Raw genomic sequence first — 23,493 nt, 5'->3', positions numbered from 1 at the left:
GCACCAAAGAAAAGGTACAAGGACTGCCTAAAGAAATCTCTTGGTGCCTGCCACATTGACCACCGCCAGTGGGCTGATAACGCCTCAAACCGTGCATCTTGGCGCCTCACAGTTTGGCGGGCAGCAACCTCCTTTGAAGAAGACCGCAGAGCCTACCTCACTGACAAAAGGCAAAGGAGGAAAAACCCAACACCCAACCCCAACCAACCAATTTTCCCCTGCAACCGCTGCAATCGTGTCTGCCTGTCCCGCATCGGACTTGTCAGCCACAAACGAGCCTGCAGCTGACGTGGACTTTTTACCCCCTCCATAAATCTTCGTCCGCGAAGCCAAGCCAAAGAAGAAAAAAATTGTTTGCAGACCACTCTGCTAGTTACTGACATTTCATTGCACAACAAGGATCTGAGCCAGCCATTCTTTCAAGAATATTTTGATTTATTTGAACTAATCACGCAAGTTCCATATTTTTTCTTGATGTAGCCAGTCCTAAGTGGCTGATTGAGAACTTCCATTTGGGCCAAAATAAAGTATTCTTAAAGCAATTTTTTCACATTTTATACAACCTGATTTGTTACTTTGAAATGTTGATGTTGCTAAATGTCAGTCACTTTCCAAAATGTAGATTCCAGTCAAAAATGTAGGTTCAAAGCTGACTTATGTTATATTATGATAACCGCCAGTGGGCTGATATCGCCTCAAACCGTGCATCTTGGCGCCTCACAGTTTGGCGGGCAGCAACCTCCTTTGAAGAAGATCGCAGAGCCCACCTCACTGACAAAAGGCAAAGGAGGAAAAACCCAACACCCAACCCCAACCAACCAATTTTCCATTGCAACCGCTGCAACCGTGTCTGTCTGTCCCGCATCGGACTTGTCAGCCACAAACGAGCCTGCAGCTGACGTGGACATTACCCCTCCATAAATCTTCGTCCGCGAAGCCAAGCCAAAAGAAAAGAATTTTGCACTACTGTCATCCTGCCTATCCATGATACAGTGTAGTAGATGGGCTATGACTTAATCAGTGTTTTATTACATTCAAATCAGGGGGCAGGAATATGAGTAAAAAACAGACTTTATAGTTAGGTTGTACCGAGTGCAAAAAAAACTTAAAAATCTGTCCGGCTCATAGATTTGACCTCTTTTGTGCACGTAAGGTGTACATGCTTAGTTTTCTACAATACTTCAGGTACTGCCTCAGCAAAGAAAATGTTGTATCATTGCCACAACTGTATTACGAAGACAGCTAAGTTTTCAACAATGAAAGCAAGTTAGTAGTTCCTGACCCAGAGCCAATAGAAGCTGTGTTGCCAATCAGTGCACAGCATCTATCTTCATTCCATCCTGTGCTATGCATCAAGAGACAAATATATTCAAACATGACAAAACATTTCTAGTGTATTAAATAACGTTGCCCTTCTAATTTAAAAAAAAATCCCATATATCATATTGTCAACTTACACAGCTGTTTGAAAGCCAATCTTCTGTCTGTTAAAAACTGGTCTGTCAACTATATTTGATAGTAAAAGCATCCATAAATGGACTTATCTGCTGTATAAGCATTCAATCTGGCAAGGAGAAACAAATCCCATTGAGATTCACAATATAAAGCAAGCTTTTGCTTGCATGAGGCACAAGTTTGCAGATTTTAACATCTGAAAATGTCTTACAATTATAGAGCTTATATAGTTATTAAAACATAATATTCAAACAGGAGTTGGTTTGAAATGTCACACTGGTATTTTTCAAAATTCAGTATAATTCAAGTGAAGGGCCAGTCAGTGTTGGTGTAATTATACCAAATGCTGGTTGTGACTGAAACATTTCTAAACCTCAGGCCTGTCAGTGGTGTGCTCAGGCTGTCTTATGAAATACAGTATTCAACAAAAAATAAATTTTACACTGAGATCCCAGTAAATTGGCATGTCAATGACCCATGTTAAAGGCAAGTCAGATCGGATCATAGTGTTCACACTGAACCAAGAAAAACCAGTTCAGTGCGACCTTTTACATAGTGACCCGGCATCCTGAGTCAAAAAGAGGCAGGACCTGCAGCAACAGCTTTGCCGTCCTGTGTGATGTGTAACTTCTGCACCAGGCAGTGACAGGTTTCAAATCACAATATGGTGGGCGTGTTTGAGGTGCTTATGCTAGCTATGTATATTTATGGCACTATTCAAACGCACACAAATCTGCTGTGTGTCATGTTCAACTTTTTAAATTTTTTTTAAATTTTTCACACTATGAACCATATTAACCAAATTACACACAAACATTTCCCTCTTGAAAATACACAGTGTCATTTTCTCCCCTTTTTCCCCCCGTCTCTTCCCTCCCTCCTTCCCACCCCCCTCCCTACCCACTAAACGTTCAACATATACAATACAATAAACCCATTAAACAATGTCATCACACAATGAAAATAAACAAGAAAATTGTGTCATCTACTTTTACACACTGGGTCAGTTCATTTCGTCTTCTTCTCATTCTATCATTTTAGGGCATGTACGGTTCCCAAATTTGTTTCAATAATGTGACTTCCTTTTTTAAATTATATGTTATTTTTTTCCAAAGGAATACATTTCTTCATTTCTATGTACCATTGCTGTACTCTCAGGCTCTCTTCTGATTTCCAGGCTGACATTATCCATTTTTTTGCTGCAGCTAAGCCTATCATAATAAATCTTTTTTGTGCTTCATCCAGTTTGAGGCCTAATTCTTTACTTCTTATATTACTTAGAAGAAAGATCTCTGGATTTTTTGGTATGTTGCTTTTTGTGATTTTATTTAATACCTAATTTAGATCTTCCCAAAACTTTTCCACTTTCTCACATGCCCAAATTGCATGTACTGTTGTTCCCGTTTCCTTCTTACATCAAAAACATCGATCTGATACTGTTGGGTCCCATTTATTTAACTTTTGGGGTGTGATGTAGCCTGTGTAACCAATTATATTGTATCATGCGTAACCTCATGTTTATTGTATTTCTCATAGTTCCAGAGCATAGCTTTTCCCATTTTTCATTTTTTATCTTTATGTTTAGATCTTGTTCCCACTTTTATTTGGGTTTACACCTTATTTCATCATTCTCTTTCTCTTGCAGCTTGATCTATACGTTTGTTATAAATCTTTTAATTATCATTGTGTCTGTAATCACATATTCAATGCTGCTTCCTTCTGGTAACCTCAGCCTGCTTCCCAATTTGTCACATTGGAAAGATTTACCACTAACACTGATAGGAAGGGTAAATTGCATTAAAATGAATATCTTCCCAAGGATACAATACCTATTTCAATCGTTACCAATTCCCTTAACAGAGAAATTCTTCAATGAGCTAAAGAAAATAATAAGGAAATTCTTATGGAAAAGGGGGAAACCGAGGATAGCGCTAGATAAATTAACAGAATGGTACAAACAAGAGGGCTTACAGCTACCAAACTTTAAGAATTATTATAGAGCAGCACAATTAAGATATCTATCAGATTTTTAATCAAACAAGGGAAAAACCAGATTGGACCAGGTTAGAGCTAGATAAAATAGGGGAGAAGGTACCAGAGCATATACTTTATAAGTGGGATGAAAAACTAGTGCAACATAGAAGTTCACCAGTACTGCACCATCTGCTCAACATTTGGAAGAAGATTCACGTAGAAAGGAAAAAAAACAAATTACCAACTACCAAAATTACTATTGATGCAAAATCAACAAATCCCTTTCACAATGGATAACCTTTCCTTTAGAGAGTGGAAGAGAAAAGGGATCAAAAGAATAGAAAATTGTTTTTTGGGAAATACTTTATTATCTTTTGAACAAATTAAGTACAAATATGGTATAACTCACAGTACAATGATTGCACACCACCAACTGAAAACCTACTTAAAGGACAAATTGTCATGTTCAACTTGAATGCGTACATTATCAGATTCTTATGAAGAACATGTGCGTGCAATCAGAAAAACCTTGGAGGAGAAATTGAAGAGAAGCAGGAAGAAAGATGCACAGATCTGAGAAGCCTTAGATGGAGACGTTTGGCTGTTTTGAGTCTTCTTGCACTGCTAGCTGAAAGAAGGATGTGGAGGAGAGAGAGTCCACATGGGCTCGTGTTCTGGTCTAATGTCCTTGACAATTTTAATAAAGATGAGTGGCGGAGTCACTTTTAAATGTCTTAGAACACTTTTGACTTTGTATTGGAACTCCTCGAGCCAAAACTGAGGCACAAGACAACAAGATCGTGACGGACTCTGGTGCTGCAGTGAAATGGAATTCACTGTCTATGGGTAGATTAAATGACGGGCCCCTCCTCTTGGCTCCACCCCCATCAGTCCTGATATAAAACATGTTTTCCTGCCTCACCTCCAATTTACCTGAATACCATTGTAGATACTGGCCGTTAATTGTAAGCTAATAAGAGCATGGTTGTGCTCCACACAAGTCTCCGAGTACCATCAATCACATTACAATTGTATTAGCTTACATTTGGAAACAGGATAGAAGCCCTATTGAAGCCAGGCATGCTTCAGGTCGACCCTCTGTCCCCAGAAGAATTTGCCTACTGGTTGGAGTGCTTCCAGTCTTATCTAACAGCCACTCAAGAAGTCTTCCACTCCAACAGCCTCCAGAGATCAGCTTTCCTCTCCCGAGTCAATCCCAAGGGATATGCAGTTATCAGGGACTGCGCAACATATGAAACGGTCATCGAAGGCCTACTACATGAGGCCTCAGAACGAAGTGCTGGTGAGACACTGACTCTCTAAATGTCAGCAATGACCAGGTGACTCATTGGACAACTCTATTCCAGAACTATGGACACTGACAAGAAAGTGCAACTATGAAGCGGTCTCAACCCGGGTGAGAGAAGAAGAGCAAGTCTAGGATACCCTCGTGGCTGGAGTGAGATCGACGTACGTGAGGCAGTGATTGCTACTAGAGTTGGAGAAGAAGGACCTTGCCAGTACCCTCGATCTGGTGAAATCTCTGGGAGCGGACAACCTCTCTAATGAAAGCGGTTCCTTCTTGGAAGACCAGGCCTGTGGAGTGCAGACATCTCTGGTACCGACTACCACGGCCACATGCAACCAGGAATGCTACTTCTGTGGACGGTCAAACACCATTGCACCAGATTCCCCGCGAAGGATTTTGTATGTTCAAGATGTGGTAAGAGGGGACACTGGGCGAAAGTCTATCGGGCCAAGGGGAACCCCAGGAAGGCGACCACGTGCGCAACCCCCAAACTGTCGTATGCCCAGTGCTCAAGCCCAGAAATGCGGGTCCCTGCCTCTTCATGCTGCTCACTGCCTCCATCTTGCTGCACCTCATGGCGGGAACTGCTACTAAAGTGAAGCATCAAGGAAATCTGGAAGTGAAGCAACAGCAGGAACGATGGCCATCTTGGTCGACAGCGTCAACAGGGAAAGCATTGCAGCCTCCAGAGCACTGGCATCAATCATCCTCGACCAGGCAAAACCCCACCAGCTGAACAACTTGACGATGGAGGTGAGGGTAAACGGCCATCTGATAGATTGTTTAATAGACCCTGGCTCAACTGAGAGCTTTATAATCTCTGCGACTGCATGGCAGTATAACTTAAAGGTTTACCCAATGGACTACCATATTTATCTAGCGTTGTAATCATATTCGGCGAATATAGAGGGGTATTGTTCTGTGCCTTTAACTGTAAAGGGGGGGGTAATTTTGCAAGTTCTGACTGTATGCATTGAAAGGTTTGTGCGCTTCTGTGTTGCTGGGCCTGGACTTCTTGTGTCACCTCAAAAGCGTGACTATGGGGTACTCAGGCCCACTCCCACCAATCTCAGTGCAGAATGGAAGGTCCCAAAAACCAGACACTACATGCAGTCTCTCCATGCTGAACATCGACCCCCTGCCCCCCCCCCCCCCCACGCCTTTGTTTCAGAACCTAACCCCCGACTATAAGCTGATAGCCACAAAGAGCAGGCGATATAGTTCAGGGAACTGAGTATTAAAGCCGAAACACAGCAGCTGCTTAAAGAAAATAATAATTGAACCAAGCAACAGCCCTTGGAGAGCCCAGGTGGTAGTTGTGATGGGGGGAGAAAAGCTCAGGTTAGTGATTGACTATAGCCAAACTATTAATTGCTTCACACTCCTGGACACATAGCCCTCCCTTGAATCTCGGACATGGTAAATGAAATTGCGCAATACTGGGTCTATTCAATCGTTGACCTGAAAGCTGCATATCACCAGCTACCAATCTGTTCTGAGCACCATCTCTACACAGTATTCGAGGCAGATGGACAGCTTTATCAGTTTCTGAGGGTCCCTTTTGGTATTACAAATGGGGTCTCAGTCTTCCAGACGCAGATGGACGAAATGGTAGATAAGTATGGCTTAAGGGCTATCTTCCCCTATCCTGACAACGTCACCATATGCAGACACAACCTGGAGGATCACGACACCAACACCAATCTCCAGAAGTTTCTCCACACAGCCAAATCCCTGAACCTCATGTACAATGTCAGTGAGTGTGTGGTCCAGACTAAACATCTAGTTATCCTGGGTTATGAGGTAAGCGCCCCCTCTTAGACCTCCCAATCCCAAGGACCATGAAAGCTTTAAGGAGTTGCCTGGGCTTCTTCTCATACTACACCCAGTGGGTACCTCATTATGCTGACAAGGTCCTCCCCCTTTAAAAATCCACCTCTTTCTCATGCGCTTTTAACTACGTCAAGAGCTATATTGCAAAGACCACCTTGCATGTGGTGGACGAAAACACACCATTCCAGGTGGAGAGTGATGCCTCCAACATATATCTGACCATGACTTTAACCAGGCAGGCAGACCGGTAGCTTTCTTTTCCTGCACCCTGAAAGGCCACAAGCTCCGAAACCCATCTGTGGAGAAGGAGTCTCAAGCCATTGTGAAGGCCATCAGGCACTGGAGGCACTACCTGGTCAGCAGGAAATTCACTCTGCTCACTGATCAGCGATCTGTATCATTCATGTTCAATAACACAAAAAGGGGAAAATAAAGAATGACAAGAACGCAAGGTGGAGGATCAAACTCTCCACCTATAACTAGGAGATAGTGTATAGGCCAGGTCCACTCAGTGAGCCTCCAGATGCCCCATCCTGAGGAAGCTATGCTGCTACACACACCAGCCAGTTGCGGTCAATTCACGATGAGCTCTTCTACCTGGGCATCACCCACACGGCTCACTTCGTCAAGGCACGCAACCTGCTCTTCTTTATTGAAGACATCAGGGAAATGACCAGATCATGCCAGGTCAGCGCTGAGTGCAAACCACACTTCTACCGCCCTGACAAAGCGCAGCTGATAAAAGCTTCCCGCCCCTTCGAATGACTCAGCGTTAATTTCATGGGGCCCCTTCCTTCCATCAATGGAAACATGTACTTTCTTAACATTATTGATGAGTACTTGCGTTTTCCGTTTTCTATCCCCTGCACAGACACCACCACCACCTCAGTCCTCAGAGCTCTGCACTCCACTTTCACCATGCTTGGGTATCCCAGCTATATTCATAGCAACCAGGGCTCATCACTTATGAGTGAAGAGCTACATCGATACCTGCTCGTAAGAGAGTATTGCCTCAAGCAGGACGACTAGCTACAACCCGCGGAGGAACAAACAATTTGAAAAAGAGAAGGCAACAGTTTGGAAAGCTGTGAAATTAGCTCTCTGGTCTAAAGGTATTCCAGACTCATGCTGGCAAGAGGTTCTGCCCACTGTGCTCCACTCCATAAGATCGCTTCTCTGCACTGTGACCAATGTGATTCCTCACAAACTAATGTTTGCGTTCCCGAGGAAATCCACATCAGGGATCACTCTTCCAGCCTGGCGAACAACACCAGGACCGGTCCCTGCTGAAAAAGCACGTGAGGAGAAGCAAAACGGACCCTCTGGTCGAGAAAGTGCACTTTCTGCATGCAACTCCGATGTATGCCTATGTAGTATACCCAGATGGCAGGGAGGACACCGACTCGATCAACGACCTATCATCTTCAGGAACTCGGGTCCCAACACCACAATAGACATGGAACCTCCAAATAATCTGCGCAGGGTTCCGGACCACATGGTTCCGACCACGTAACCCCTTTGAGTTCCAGTATTCAAGACCCACAGGAGGCACAGGAAGTTCTGGATGAGGAAAAGTCCACCAGTTCTAAGGTGCACAACCAAAATAACCAGGCCTCCTGACAGACTCAACTTGCAAATAATTGTAAAAACCTCATGTTGCTGAATGTGGTCTCTGTTTCCACACACAGGTTTTCTTCTGAAGGGGTGAATGCAGTGAACTGAAATTTACTGTTATGGGTAGATTAGACAACTGGCCCCTCCTCTTAGGTCGACCCCATCGGTCCTGATATAAACCCATTTTCCCGCCTTCCCTCCAATTTACCTGAAGACCATTGTAGGTACCGGCCATTAATTGTAAGTTAATAAAAGCGTGCTTGTGCTCCACACAAGTCTCCAAGTATTATCAATCAGGTTACAGGTACCTTGCTCAGACTCGCCATTGCTCTAAGGTGGTATGCCACCCCACGTGAAATTCCATTCATTAGTCATATTTTTGGTGAAGGTATCACAACTGTGTGCATGTTTTCATGTGCCAAGTTAGTGGAGTGCTGAAGAGAACCCTTTCCAGATGTTTTGTTGACCTACATGTTTTCAGGATACAATGATACAATGGACAGATTTGCAGAGCGGGGGGGGGGGGGGTACCCACTATGTGCTGGTGCTACTGATCGCACACCTATTCCCATCATTTCCCTCCATGAAGATGCACCAGCCTATAACAATCAGAAAGGATGGCATTCCATTGTTCTTCAAGCTGTTGTTGACCACAACTGCTGGTAAGGATCATGGCCTGAGTTACAATTATTTGTCTTCCACAATCAATGTACCTCACGCTCTGTTTTTGTTGTTCCAGCTTCACAGATTGGCCTGGTCAAACACATGATTCTCAATTTTTAGCCAACTCGCCCATCTACAGAAAGGCCATGGATCAGGGAGGGTATCTCTTCCCTTGTGAAGGAAGTGTAATGCACCATTGAACAATGACATATGTGTAGCTTGCGCAAGCATATAGGACTCAATCAAAGTGAAATTAATATTGTTATAAACTGAAAGAATGGCTGACTAAGGGTCAGGTTACATCCTTGTTTTGTGCAATGGTCATTAATGCTTGTGCTGTCAGAACTTCTGCCTACAGAAATCCAAAACCATCAATGGAGTTGAAATCCTGTGCTCCTAATCGGAGACCCCACTTACCCCATCAGGAATTGGCTAATGAAGGTGTTCATGAACTCCAAGCTCTTGATCAACGGCAGTGAAGATTCAACTATCATTAGAGCTCTGCAAGGCAGGTGGTTGAGAATATTTTTGGGCATCTCAAAGGTCACTGGAGGTGCCTCGCCAAATGACTTGATCTTTGTACCACTTTAGTGTCAGATGTTGTTATTGTCTGTTGTGTCCTACATAATATATGTGAAATTAACAAGGAGCCCTTCATGCCCGAGTGGATCACTGAGCTACCCAAACTCCCTGAGCCTGATTGAGTTGCTTATCAGGGTGCACAAGCATGGAGTCACCAGGCTATTTGTGAAGCAATTATGTCAATTCTATTAACAAATTATGTAAATAATGCATTTTTGCAAAAGTTTATTGCACATGTAAAGAAAAAGTAGTGCAAATAAAAATTGTAAATAACATTTGACAATCAAAACGGTGAGTCCATCAGTGAATAACTATGGGCAACTAAATGTAAACCTGAACAAACAACAATAAACATGTTTTAATGCAACTGTTAAATCATTGCAACATCTGGAAGTGGGAGGAGGAAGAAGAGGAGTCAAAAGAGTCAAAAGACTCATATTCCTCACATCCCTCAGTATGAATTTGTGGTGCTGAATGATACTGTGCGGGGTTGCAGGAGCTCAGTGAAGTTCTGTGCAGAAGAGCGGGAGCAGGGTTACCTGGAGCAGGATGTGCTTTGTGTAAAACCATTTCTCACATAAGGGCAGTCTGTGCATGCCTTTCTTGCTACATGTTGTCCAACATTCTGGCAAAGGCATCCATGCGCTTATCATTCTTCTTGTGTGCCAACCTCTGCGCCTCCAAATGGCCATGCTTCATCTGAGAACAAATGAAACACAAGGGAAATTAGCTAGATGGCTCTTAATGGGCAAGCACTTACAGAAGGACACGAGAAAAATAGCATTCATAAGCAAAACTGTTCTTACCTGGCTGATCAAGAGGCACAGATTCAACATTTACATTGTTGACATCTGCTTCACTGCCGGTCATGTCCCAGTCAGCACCACTGCTGCAGGAGGCCGCAGATGCAGCTAGGACTGTCTCAGGAGAGACTGCATCCTCTATGGTGCTCACAAGGGTGACAGGGTTTGCAGATTGGCCTTAGCCCCAGACTGAGTAGCACTGCTCAAAATAGGGCCATTTCAACAGCCCTTTGCCACTCCTTGAATTGTGGTCATTGACTGCATGAAATATTCGCTTGAGGGACTTTAGATTATTAATTATATAGGCCTTCTCCCTTGAAAACCTGCACTCCTTCAATAGCTGTGCCATCCGCTAATACAATGTCCAATCTTTCACTGTCCCTGTAAGATGCTTTTCTATCTCCTCTTCCCCTCTGAGGAAAAGGAGCTCCCTCACCTTCTTATCACCCCAATTTGCCATCTTCAAATTAGATATGAACTCAAATTTAAAATATCCACACACCTTCCCTATCTTCTTGCTGCAAATCCTATTGAAACTACCACGGAAAAGTCGCAATCACTGAATGTCATCAATGTGTCACCATCTTGGACCCAGGAAGGTGGGTAGGCCATTTACACTGGAGTCAATGCGAAAAGCTCTGGTACCTTGGCGGGTAAGAACTAGGATGAAAATAACACCCCATACCATGTTGGTCATGTTCACACAGGTAAATGAAATGGTAAAAAGCAATTAAATACTGGTTTCAGGGGAAGTGTAAAAGGACCTTATCAACTGGGAATCATCCTCCCCCGGTGATTTTCCAGCCTGCAAAGAGCTCAGGGTCCATGCAATCTCCTCTTTAGAGAAATGGGCACTCAGCCCCTTCGCTCTTCCTAATTGAAATTTCATAGTTCCAATGAAAGCAACAAATCATCTAATTTTGTAGGATCTCCCCCTACTCAGATTTATACAATTCCTATAAAACCTTCTAAAACTGTTTTGTTTATTTCTTCTGTTTTATTTTAGATCATGCCTTCCCCTGTTTGAATCACATTAATTATTCTTGACGCTTCATCTGCCCTCACTTGCCAGGACAAGACTTTATGGGCCCTCTCCCCAGCTCATAACACTGCTGTCTAGATCTTAAAATCAACTTTTCTGTCTTATATGTTTGTAACGTATTATATTTGAGCTTTTCATTCACCAAATTCCTGTATTTTTCTATAGTGCCCGCTCTTTGTTAATCCTTTTCCAGTGGGCTATCTCCTGTTTTGAAGCATTAACCTCCTTCATGTGACCCTTTTTGATGCTCTTGGTATTCAATTATCTGGCCCTTTAAATAAGCCCATATTAGGAAGTTATTATCAGTAGAGGGACTAATGAAGCTACAAAATTCCAGTTTTCCCAACAGCAATGAGTTAGGGTGCCATCAACACATCTTGGCCTGCTTATCTGGCATTATAATGGGCAGAGTCAAGCGTGAATGGTCAGATAGTAGTTCAGCTGTGTATTCTGTCACCACTATCCTACCCTCCAATTGGGTTGCTGTCCTGTCCCTTGTTACTTTCTTTGCTGACTTCTCCATGACTGGATCCAGGCAAAAATTGAAATTCACTCAAATTAAGACATTCTCACACCTTTAAGAATATGTCTTGTATAAATTGTTCATCATCAAAATTTGGGGCATGTAAGTGTCCATGATTTGGAGTCAATGCATCATTGTAAATCTCCTGGCCGGATTTGTGATCACACCCCGGACCATCACCGGAACATTCTTCCCTATCAGGATAGCCACTTCCCTGGCTCTGGAATTAAAGGAGGACACCACCACCTGACCCACTCACCCCCTCTTTAACTTTATATGCTCTTGCTTTGTAAGGTGTGTCTCCTGCAAAAATATTATGTATGCCTGCACTTAATTGTATTATACATTACACCAGAGCCCTCCCATTGCATTCTCACCTTTCTTCTTTTCCTCTGATATTTATCTTTCATCCTGCTTGTCTTTTGTAGACATCTGACCCAGATGGCCATGCTCCAAACAAAACCTAAGCAAGTTTTAAAAAAAACTTAAAACTAACAATTTGAAGAAATACAAAAAATATCCCCAAAAAATCCTTTCCCCTTTTACCTAAAATATTGGCGCCAACTCCCCCACCATTTTGGGGCATGCCTAATGCACCCATCTCAGACTTACACTAGTCCCACCCCCTTTTCTTTGAGCTCCCCGTATCCTTTTTTTTTAACTTAGCCAACCTTCTTTCAACAATAACACAATAAAATACAATGAAACTTTCCCCTCATAATCATAACATTTACAGTATATACAACTGATATTCCATCAATCCCCTTTTTTTCCCTTGTTTATATTTACATCTGGGAGGTTGGCAGGGTTTCCACATAGTCCATTGCCTCCCCAGGGTCCGTAAAAATCCTTTTTTCCCCTCCTGCTCTTATTACAGGATGAAGGAGGGTTCTGCCTAAGATTTTTTTTTCACCTGGTCAAATTCCCTCTTGCACCTTTAAAAGCACCGCATCTATATCTGGGTAAAAGAGGACTCTCACTCCTCCATACTCTGCTGGACTCCCTCGCTCCTTCACTCCCCTTGCCACTACCCATAAATTCTCTTTCTGCCCTGGTAGCGAAGGATCTGAACCAGGACAGAGCAGGGTCATTGATTTGGACCCAGGTAGGGCACAAGAGATCGGTGGTCCCTTTCTATATGCAAATCATCCGTAATTTTTTTCCTTCCCCAACATCTCAGGGATCCACTTTTTAGAGAACCCCAATGGGTCTCTTCCCTCTGTACCCTCCTTCACCCCTGCAATCTTGATATTGTTCCTTCTACTGAAATTTTCTAGAGCATCCATTTTCTCCCATATTCTTTCTTTTTCCTTCCCCCACACTTCCATCTCACTTTCCTTTTTTTCCAGCCTTTCTTCCACTCTTTCTATTCTTCCTTCTGTTACTTCCACCTTTATGGTTAAATTACCTAGCCTAACTTTGATGGCATTCTGCACACCCATCAATTTTTTTCATGTATTATTCATTTAGTGGATAGCGTCCATAATGTCCTTGGCAGAGGACACCAAGTCTTCTGCTTCCTTTTTCCCTTGACATTCTTTCTATTTAGCTCATTTCTTTCCTCCTTCTCCTCCCCTTCTGACTCTTCCTCTTCTTCCTCCGAGGTCTTTGGGCTGATGTTGCCCTTGCCTCTCGTCCTCCCTGCATCTCATCCTCGACATCCCTGCAGCCTAGTCCCTCAGCTTGCCAGTCCCAACACCTCATGTGCCCTTCGTTGCTTCCCTCTCCTGGTCCCCGTTCGGATGGATCTTACCAGGTGAGTGTCCTTTTCTTTTCCCCCTTTTCCGCCGCCACCACCATCATCACTTCTCCAGGCCCAAGTATGTTCTACCGCCCACTGGCCTTTGCAGATCCTCTGTGGTCACCCGACGATGCTCCCGCCAACCCTCTGTGGTTGCCCGAAGATGCACCTGCCGACACTCTGTGGTTGCCCAATGGCGCTCCCACCTCCTCGTTCACAGCCTCCTCATATTCCCCTTCACGCGAAGCCATCTTGAGTGTTCGTCCTGCGGGGTGACCTGGGGCTCCGCTCCCGCCATCATCGTGGCTAATGCTTGCCTGGGCCCAAAGTCGGCCTCCTCCTACCACCACTACCATGAGCCGTTCCTCTTCTGTTTTCTCTTCTGCTTTGATTTTTACTTTCTTCCAATTTTCTTTTGCTTTGTATTTCTTTGATGTCTTCTTTCGTCCTATATGTTTTATTTAAAGGGGATCCTCTTTTTTCTGTCTTTATACTTCTTTATCCTAAGGAGCTCTGCCTTGCACCTACTGACTCTCTGTGCCATCTTAGAACCCTGCCTAAACTGTTTAATACAGGTGTATTAGTTAGGTATTGTAAGAGTAAGTCTTAATTTATTGGAAAACACACTTACCAATCCCCATATATGCCAGGTATCAGGGGGTTTTCCTGTAAAATGAAAATGTTAACCCAGACATCACTCCAGGTTAAATCAAACTGTGTAGTAAACCAATACAGAATTAATTACCACATCATACAATGATTAACAGCTGGAATTATTTTCTGCATATAGTAGATATGAAGAGATGCTCTGATGATGTTTTGAAGAACAAATTATAATGTGTTATAAAAACATGATGATAGTGTGGTTAAATTAATGCAGAAGAACAGATTAACAAACTGAGTTCACATCCTTCCATACTAGTTAAAAATAGCAAATGCTAACAAAATGTACCTGGTTCACTGAAGACAAAGAAACAGTAGGTGCTGAATATCTGAAAGAAAAAGGCCTGTTTCACTAATGATCTTCAGAGAAGTCTCCTCCTGTTCTGGCCTATATGTGGCTCCAGCCCCACCAAAGTGGATCCCTCTTAAATGGAATTAGAATATAGAAGAATGCAGTACTGGAACAAGGCCTTTGGCTTAGAATGTCTAGGCTGACCATAATGCCAAGTAAACAAATTCCATCTGCTGGCACAGGATTCCCCACATACTGTACTCTTGTGGTTGTCGAAGTGCTTCTTAAACTTCACAATTGAGTCTGCTTCCAACACTCATCCTGCCAATCCATTCCAGGTACCTGCCATACCCTGTGTAAAAACCACTGACTCACGCATGCCCTTTAAACGTTCCCCTGATCACCATAAAGTTACACCCTTTTCCATCTTGAGAAAGATCCATGCCTCACATAATTTCATAAAGCTCTATCAGGAAGCCTCAGCTTCCAATTGCCCAGAAAAAAACACAATCCAGTTTTAAAACAGGATCTTCAATCCATATGTCTGCACTGAACATGATCACTAAATCAAACCAAGAAATTTGCTGTTTCCATCTGATACATAGCTAACCCTTCATCCCCTTCATGTTCATGTGTCTATCAAGAAGCATCTTAAATGTTCCAATTTTTATCTACTTTCACCACTACTCCTGGCAAACCAAATCAGGCACCTGAACAAAATATTTGCCTTGCACATCTCCCTTAAACTTTCTACGCTAACTTATATTCCCCACTGTTTAGCACTTTTGCCCTGGGGAAAAAAAATCCTGACTGTACACCCTTTCAATGCCACTCATGATGTTATCATCCTCAGGCTCCTACACCCAATATCTGCCCATAACTCACATCCTCTAAACCAGGCATTATCCTAGTAAACATCTTCTGTACCCTTTCCAAAGCTTTCACGTCCTTCCTATAATGGGACAACCAGAATTGCATACAGTATTTCAAGTGTAGCTTTACCAAACCTGCTTCAAAAGGATTTCCATTCCAGTGCCCAAGAAGAACAAGGTGGCATGTCTCAATGACTATGGGTTAGTGGCACTGATGTGTATTGTAATTAATGTTTTGAGAGGATAGTTTTGGAGCAACTCACCTCCTATCCCTGGAAGGATCTGGACTCACTTCAAATAGCAATGGCAAATGCCACCTCACTGGCCCTCTACGGGACCACAGGCACCTACAATAAGCTGCTATTCATTGACTGCACTTGGCATTCAAACCAGCAAAACTATTAACCAAGCTAAAGGATCTGGGATTCCATTCATCCCACTGCAACTTTATCCATGACTTCCTCATGGATAGATTCCAAACAGTGCAAATTGGCAACATCACCTCCTCCATACTGACCATAAACATAGGAGCATACCAAGGCTGTGTGATTAGCCCCTTAATTGACTTCCTGTACACCCACAACTGCTTAGCCAAGTTCAACTTCAACATGATCTACAGATTCACTTATGGCACCACATTTTTTGCCAAAATAAGTGGAAATTATGAGTCAGAATACAGGATGGATATCTGAGAATTTTGTTAAGTGATACCAGAGCAACAATCATGTACTCAATGTCACCAAGAACAAAGAGCTTATATTGTGGATTTTAGGAAAGAGAGGACCACACATCTATCGACATTGCTGGGATAGTGGAGAGTGTTAGTACCTTCCAAGCTCTTGGAAGTTCATATTTCAGAAGACCTCCCCTGGAGCCAGCACATTAAGGCAACTGTGGAGGGATTCCAACACCTCTACTTTCTATGTCGTCTCAAGAGAAATTGGCATGTTGTCAGATAAACTATCAAACCTTTACAGGTGAACTGTGAAAGATATACTGACTGGTTGCATCACAGCCTGATTTGGTAATTCAACTGCTCATGAATGCAGAAGGCCCCAGAAGAAAGCAGGTTCATCACAGTCTCTGACCTCCCATCCTTTGAATGCAAGAGGGCAGGTAACGTTATAAAGGACTCCCTTCACCTTGGCCTCAAATTCATCTCATTTCCACCTTTGGGCAGAAGGTAAAGAAGCCTGAAGACAAGCACCTCTAGGTTGAAGAACCATTTCTTTCCAATTGCAATCAGACTTTTAAACCTGCCCTTGTTATTCTAAGCAGGGATTTCTCTGATGACACCACAAAAGGACAGTCTAAACTTTTGCAAAGTCACTTTTCTCTTACTAGGATAAATGTAAATTATTATCCATTTATTTCATCTTGTATTTATTTTCTGTTTTTGATTCATTTAAGTATACTATTTTAATTGCTTTTGTAGAAGTGTTTTTTTTTTACGAAGTACCTCTTCAGCTGCAGTAAGAATTTTGGTGCGTACGTACAATGTCCAATGTGTTTGATAATAAACTCGACATTGTCATCATCACCACTTCTGGTTTCTACCAATTTTTACAGATTCCATTTGGCTTCCACCAAACTGATCTCTTTGTCATTTAATGAAGGGTCAAGGCATAACTTAGGTGAGGCAAGATCATGTGATTTATGGTCTCACTGCATATCTAATCTGAGTAACTGAAATCAAATTGTCTCATCTGATACCAGACTCCAACTTTAGAAGTTTATCTTGCATGCCCAGATCTTATTGAATTCTGTTGAGAACCATATAAAGTTTTGCTGGATCCTATTCCCATCTTCCAACATTTGGGAACAACTGGTATTGCAAAGATATTTGAAGCTTGGACCTCTGTATCCTGTATCCTCCACCTTGATTTTCAACAACAAATGTGATGAACTTATGAACTAAGATGGAATCTAACATGTCACATCTTCCCCAAAATCACAAAGCCAAAAATGCCATTTTGTTTGCAATAAAATTGCAATGTTTTTCTAATTTTTCTCCTGCACCCCTTTTATTCTCTTCATGCTCATCTTGTCCGTCACATTCATCTGCTGTTTCCTCAATGCCATTCTCACTAAATTGCTTACCACCCAATTTCCCTTCTCAGATCCTACATTGGTTGTTACCATTAATGATTACTTCTCTTCAGCTATTTTTCACCAAAACTTTATTGTTACCCTCTCAAAAAAACTCTCCATCCCATGAATAGTCACTTCCAGACCAGGACTGTTGACTATTGTTTCCTCCATGGATGCTACCTGATTTTCTGAGTTCCTCCAGCTTCTCATTGTATGCTTTCAAGATCTCAGCATCTGCAGTTCTTGCCTTTCTCACTACCTTCTTTTCCTCTTCAAAGTCTTTAAACTGTCATTCACATTAGCCACATTTTCTTCTCCTGAAAGCCCTTGAACAAAACCTCTTATCAGATTTTCACCTCAGCCATAGTACTGAAATCCCTGCAATCAAAGTGACTCATAACATCTGACATGCCTATAATAAATGTTTCCCTCTCGTCCATTTCAGATCATGTCATCATCCACCATCACCATCAATGTGGTGTGATTGAGACAGCTCTTTCCATTCTCTACCTAGAAGTCATTATCTGACCATAGGATAAACATCTTACCTTCTTTACTAATTTATGCATAGTTCATGACAAGAAAGGAATCTGGAATCTTGAATCTTATGTTCACTTTCCTGATGCAACCTACTTTGTCTCAGTCCAATATTTTCCGAGATGGGCTCTATCATTCTATTCTCTGTAAATTAGGTCATCTAAAACTTGACCTGTATGAGTTAATTTGCAACAAGACAGTTTCATCAATCAAGTCCATGTCTACTGATCTCACTGCTTCCATTTAAGCCATTCCCCATTCTCTGTTTTTCCATCTCTTCTTCTTTAAATAGCCCTCTAATACCTGTCCTTTTAACCACATTTTGTTCATCTGCATTCAAGTCTTACATTTTCACTATCAGCTTTTATTTACTAATCCCTTGTAACGTATATTGGGACATTTTTCTAAATTAAATGCATCTTGTCAATTGGTGGTATTTGCTCTCATGAATAATCAGCAGAGGGATTGGGAGAGTGTGCTTCCCATAAAGTCGGAGCTGTTTGCTCTGCCATCCAGATGAAAGGACTCCCATGGGGATACACAATGAAGCTTGCCAGCACATCCCACCACCCCACCCCCTTCCCACTTGTGGTCTGTGGCTTTGTTATAGGTGGTCTGCAGTGAGTAAAGGAACACTAAAGTGGCCTCGAGGATAAAAAAAAAGTCTGAGATCCACTGCCACTGTGGATTAACCATTAGGCTGAGTAGGCTGAAGCCTAGGGACACGGAAGGTAAGGGGGTCTGTCATTAACCACTAGTACACCAGTGTAATCACTTGTCAATATGGGTTCATGATCGTCCTGGGTCCACCCATCAATCAAGGCTCCAAAATGCCAAACCAGGCTTAGGAAACCTGGGGCGCTTGATATTTTGAAAAGTGACTGGGGCAAACATCACAGAACACCAAACAGCAGAGCGGCCAGTTTCATAGCCACCAGAAATATGGCATTCTCACCATGGCGAGAATACACCTTATCTCCACTGAAGGAGCCGAGGGCGCAGTCGCGACACGGAAGTGACTTAAGGAGCATGTGCAATGTTTTCCAACACCCTGATTCTACCAATGACTGTGGGCCAAAGTCAACGCTGCGCTATTGCTGGGATGATACGCGTGGTGGTTTCTGGGAGTTGGCAGCAGCAGCATGAAGATTTGTAATGTGTGTGGTGGGGGGGGCCTCCGAAATACTGATGTCTAGCCTGTCACCTGTGGTAGTAAATGAATAACAGCAGGAGCGCGTGGCTGGCAGTGTCTGACCGCTGGCCAGTACTGCTAAATGAGAGGCCAGTAGCGAGTGGTGCCCGAGTGGCCAGGTCCTCGCTGGGGAGTGAGGGTCTGCGGAGGCAGCCTGGGCTACAGCAGGGAGTGAAGGACAGCGGGGGTAACCAGACACATGGTGGGGAAAGGTGGTGGGGGGGAATTACTAAAGTTCAGCCTAGGGCCCAGGTGGTCGTTAATCCGTTACTGTCCATTGCTCGAGATAATTCTCATCTATACTGTATAAACACTTCTGATGCAACTCACTTGCTTGCTCTTTGCACCCTTCACCTGCCCCAACATCTCCATGCTATTAGTCCATAAGGCACTGCAATCTCTACTTCCTCCAGACGTCTTCCAGGATTTATGTCACCTTGCATCATGGCTAAAAGGCAAAATACACAAGATGTTATTTCATCTTGATTTTTATTAATATTCTTAATATTGTTAGAGACATATATTCCAACAATCATTGCACCGTGACAATTGGTGCGATCAACCATCTTACTGACTGGGACACGTTGGTTTCAGCTTGTGGCTAGGCACAGTAAACACAAAACAACTTTATTCTCACTCTGCTCAAGAGGTCATAATTTGCATTTGCATGTTTTGAAAATAACCCTGATCGTGGTACAACAAGGCAACATGAGTTTGATTATAGCTGAAGGGTGATCCTTCAGTTTGGACTGTGCAAAATCCAAGTTATTGTACCATGACAATATTTTCAGGTGCACCCATATTATTTCTTCAGAAATTTAGAATTCCCATATCTTTCACTGGAAACCAAATCATCTTGTGGGGTACTGTAATTTTTGAAACAAAGTTTATATAGATTTATCAAGTTAACTTTTTTTTTGTCTGAACATTCATGGCATAAATTTATTACTTGTCCCAAGTTGTGTCAAATGCATTCTTGAGAGTACATTTATTTTGTAGCTTTCAGGAACACTGTGTGCTGCAACCCGAGATATCGTTCACAACTGTCCCGTATATAATTTTGATGAATTTAGGAGATTGAAAATCCCATAGAATTTTGTTCTTGCTGCTGCTTTCTATCTTTTCTGCAAGTCACCGAGTCAGAGGGAAGACATTAACCTGTCAGCAGCTTTGATGTAGAGTTTGTGTTGTCCAAAAACAACCATTACATCTCAGTCTTGCTGATAGACCCGTCATGCACTTTTTTTAAAAAAAATGAAGGTATGGTCACCTTCATTTTCATCGCATCATTCCTTGCAACATGTCAAACATTGTCTCACCTGCTTGGTTGTGACATATTACGAGGGTGAAACACATTTTTCAAAGTAAAACATTTAGAAAGTACAAAATATAGACATTTTCATGGATGTTTTAACTAACAATAAAAACATGGATTAATCGGTGTTTCAAGCAATGGTTACAATTTCACTAAGATCACAGCTTACAGGACTAGAAGCCCTGCCAATATTTTAACATCAATCAGAGGTACTTGGATGTTTTTATGGTCTTATCTGCAAATGCAACAAAAAGACCATTATCATCATCATCGCCGGTTTTTTAGGGTTCACTCAAATGCTAATTCTTCTAATAAAATTGCCAATTTTTATATCATCAAGTTTCCAGATCACCCAAGATTTCTGGGTGTCTTTCTGGGAGTATTTGCTTTTCCAGCCAGAGATTAATCAACCCAATACACAAAAGGTTTAATGTTAACCATTGTCAGAACAGAATGAAACCCAATAATTTGTTTACATTTATTGAGAAACATTAATTTGGATCCTTTGGCAAGTACTGTGAGAAAAAGAAATCTTAATTTATTAATTAAAATTATATAAAATCTAATCACTCAAAATGGTACAAACAAATAAATTTATAATTAAATAAGCATTGGCGATCATTTTCCTGCTAGTTAGTAACGAATGGACATCTCCCTCACTATATTTCATACACAAGTCAACAAAATATGTGAAGTGAGTTGGTATTTACAGAATTCTGAACTTGCGCAGTCTCCACACTAATATAGCAACTTCTTGGTAGCATGTGGAGCAGCCGTTTAATGAGAAGAGGAGGCCCACAACATTGACCTTGTCAGGTGCTTTCCGGAACACACTAAAACAGCATTGAAAGGAACCAGCCGTCATCATTGGGAGGCATGGTTGGTGTAGCGATTGGCACAGGGCCTTTGCAGTGCTAGCGATCAGGATTTGACTGGGGTTCGAATCCCGTGCTGACTGAAAGGAGTTTGTATGTTCTCCTTGTGTCTGCATGGGCTTTCTCCGGGAGCTCCAGTTTCCTCCCATCATTCAAAAACGTACTGGGGGTGCAGCTCAATGGGCTGTAAATTGGATGGCATGGACTCATGGGCCAAAATGGCCTGTTACCGTGTTGTATGTCAATTTTTTTTTTTAATTATCAATTTAAAATTTTAAGGAATGTAGTTCCAGAGGTCTGGCTACCATGCCACAAAAATTCAATGATTCCATATTAATATTTAAAATCAATGAAATTATCTTCAATTATCGTCAATGCCATAGCACTATTATTGCACTGTGTGCACTCAGTTACCAATTAGAACCAAGAATTAAATGGAGACAGGATAAGCATGCACTTTGTAATTTCAATATCAGCTCACTATAATCCTGACCTTGTCATTTTTGTCTTTCTGATGTCCAAGAACTTGGGAAGGGAGTGATAGACAAAGGCAAAAATAAAAATGTACTTCAACACAATTTGGCACTCCCAGCCATGAGCTCAGATAATGACAACGCAGGGTCTCTCCCCCTCTACCCATCTGTCCACCTCTCACACCTTCTGTCCGATACCTTTTGCCTCTTGTACACTCCTACAGCTTTTTCCCCTCTTTATATATGTAATATCACCCCCTTCCATTTAGTCTTGATAAGGCATTCAGGTCTGTCACTAAGATGCTAATTAACCATTTCTACCTATAGATGCTGTTTGACCTGCTAAGCAATTCTTTGTCTGATCAAGATTCCAGCAACTGCTGCTTTTGTGCTTCCCCAGGTACCTGGAATGGACGCTCATCCAGGTGCTATGATTGATCTTTTTTCTTTCAACCAATAGCTATAAACCTATGATCTAATCATTATAACATCACTCATATGGGAGATGGAACACATAATGTGGTTGATACTTTATCAATTGTGTATTCTGAGGCATCTTGAAAATGTGAAGCCCTTTATGTCTAGTACTTAGGTTCTCTAATCATGTTTTCAAAAAGAAATGGCTTTTGAGAATTGAAATTAAAAGCAAGAACATGCAATTTTAGGTCGCTGCAAGATTCAATGATCCATGATCAAATTGTGTTCGGAATTATTGACAAGAAAGTGAGAGAGAGGTTGCTATGAGAGACAGAGGTTACCTTAGCTGAAGCTGTGAAGATATGCCACACCAGTGAATTAGATCTGCAGCACGAATCCACAGTGTTTGGACACACACATCAAAAGAGAACGAGACATAGGAAACAACAGAGACAGAGAGACATTCAATTGTAAACGATGTTACACTCAACATGCACCAAAACAATGTCCAGCCTATGGAAAAGTCTGTAACAAGTGCAAAGGACAGAATCACTATGCAAAGCAATGTTTTTCCAAAGAGAACTAAACAGAAGTGAAAGTGTACACACTATAGAATAAACTGCCCTCAGAGATGCATTCTTCATGTGCATGGTAGAGCAGGAAGGTTTCAAACCAACAGAGGCTGAACAGCCAAGTGTGAACAGAGTTGAGCAGCATAAGGGGACGGTGCCATTGCATGCAAATAGAGCAGGTATTCCTTTCAAGCTGGACACAGGGGTAAAGGCCAATTTGATATGAGCGTGACATCAGGGCAATGAAGATAAAACCATATATCTATCCAAATTTTGTTCAGCTCAAGGCCTACAATGGACATTACATTGACACAAAAGGTACATGCAGACTCAAGGTGATAGTTAAAGATAAAAAACACCAGCTCACATTTGCAGTAGTCCCAGATGGACATGACTCACTGCTTAGTGACAAAGTATGTGAAAACTTGACCTAGTCAAGAGGGTGTACTGCATTAACAGCACCAACGAACAGAACAGAGGAAATACTAGATAAATTTCCAGACATCTTCAAGGAGTTTGGAGTTCTACCATTCACCTATAAGATGCAGTAAAAGGAGGACGCACAGCCAGTAGTGCATGCCCTAAAGCAGGTTCCAGCACCACTAAAAGAAAAGCTCAAGCAGGAACTCAACTAAATGACAGCACTAGGGGTCAT

At 42.2% G+C, this 23,493-nt stretch overlaps 1 long non-coding RNA gene across 1 annotated transcript; it reads right to left on the bottom strand.

Annotated features, from left to right (window-relative positions):
- Positions 1 to 9,767: 9,767 nt before the first annotated feature.
- On the bottom strand, positions 9,768 to 22,647 carry LOC138737686 (uncharacterized). The gene is made up of 3 exons (XR_011341147.1): positions 22,608 to 22,647; positions 19,517 to 19,634; positions 9,768 to 10,129 (listed from the first exon to the last, which is right to left on the bottom strand). It is a non-coding gene; the product is annotated as an uncharacterized lncRNA (long non-coding RNA).
- Positions 22,648 to 23,493: the final 846 nt, after the last annotated feature.

This window comes from Narcine bancroftii, chromosome 6, assembly GCF_036971445.1.
Source record: "Narcine bancroftii isolate sNarBan1 chromosome 6, sNarBan1.hap1, whole genome shotgun sequence".
Classification (NCBI taxonomy): Eukaryota; Metazoa; Chordata; class Chondrichthyes; order Torpediniformes; family Narcinidae; genus Narcine; species Narcine bancroftii.
The sequence above is the reverse complement of the archived record's forward strand: the minus strand, read 5'-3'. Positions and strand labels throughout refer to the sequence as shown.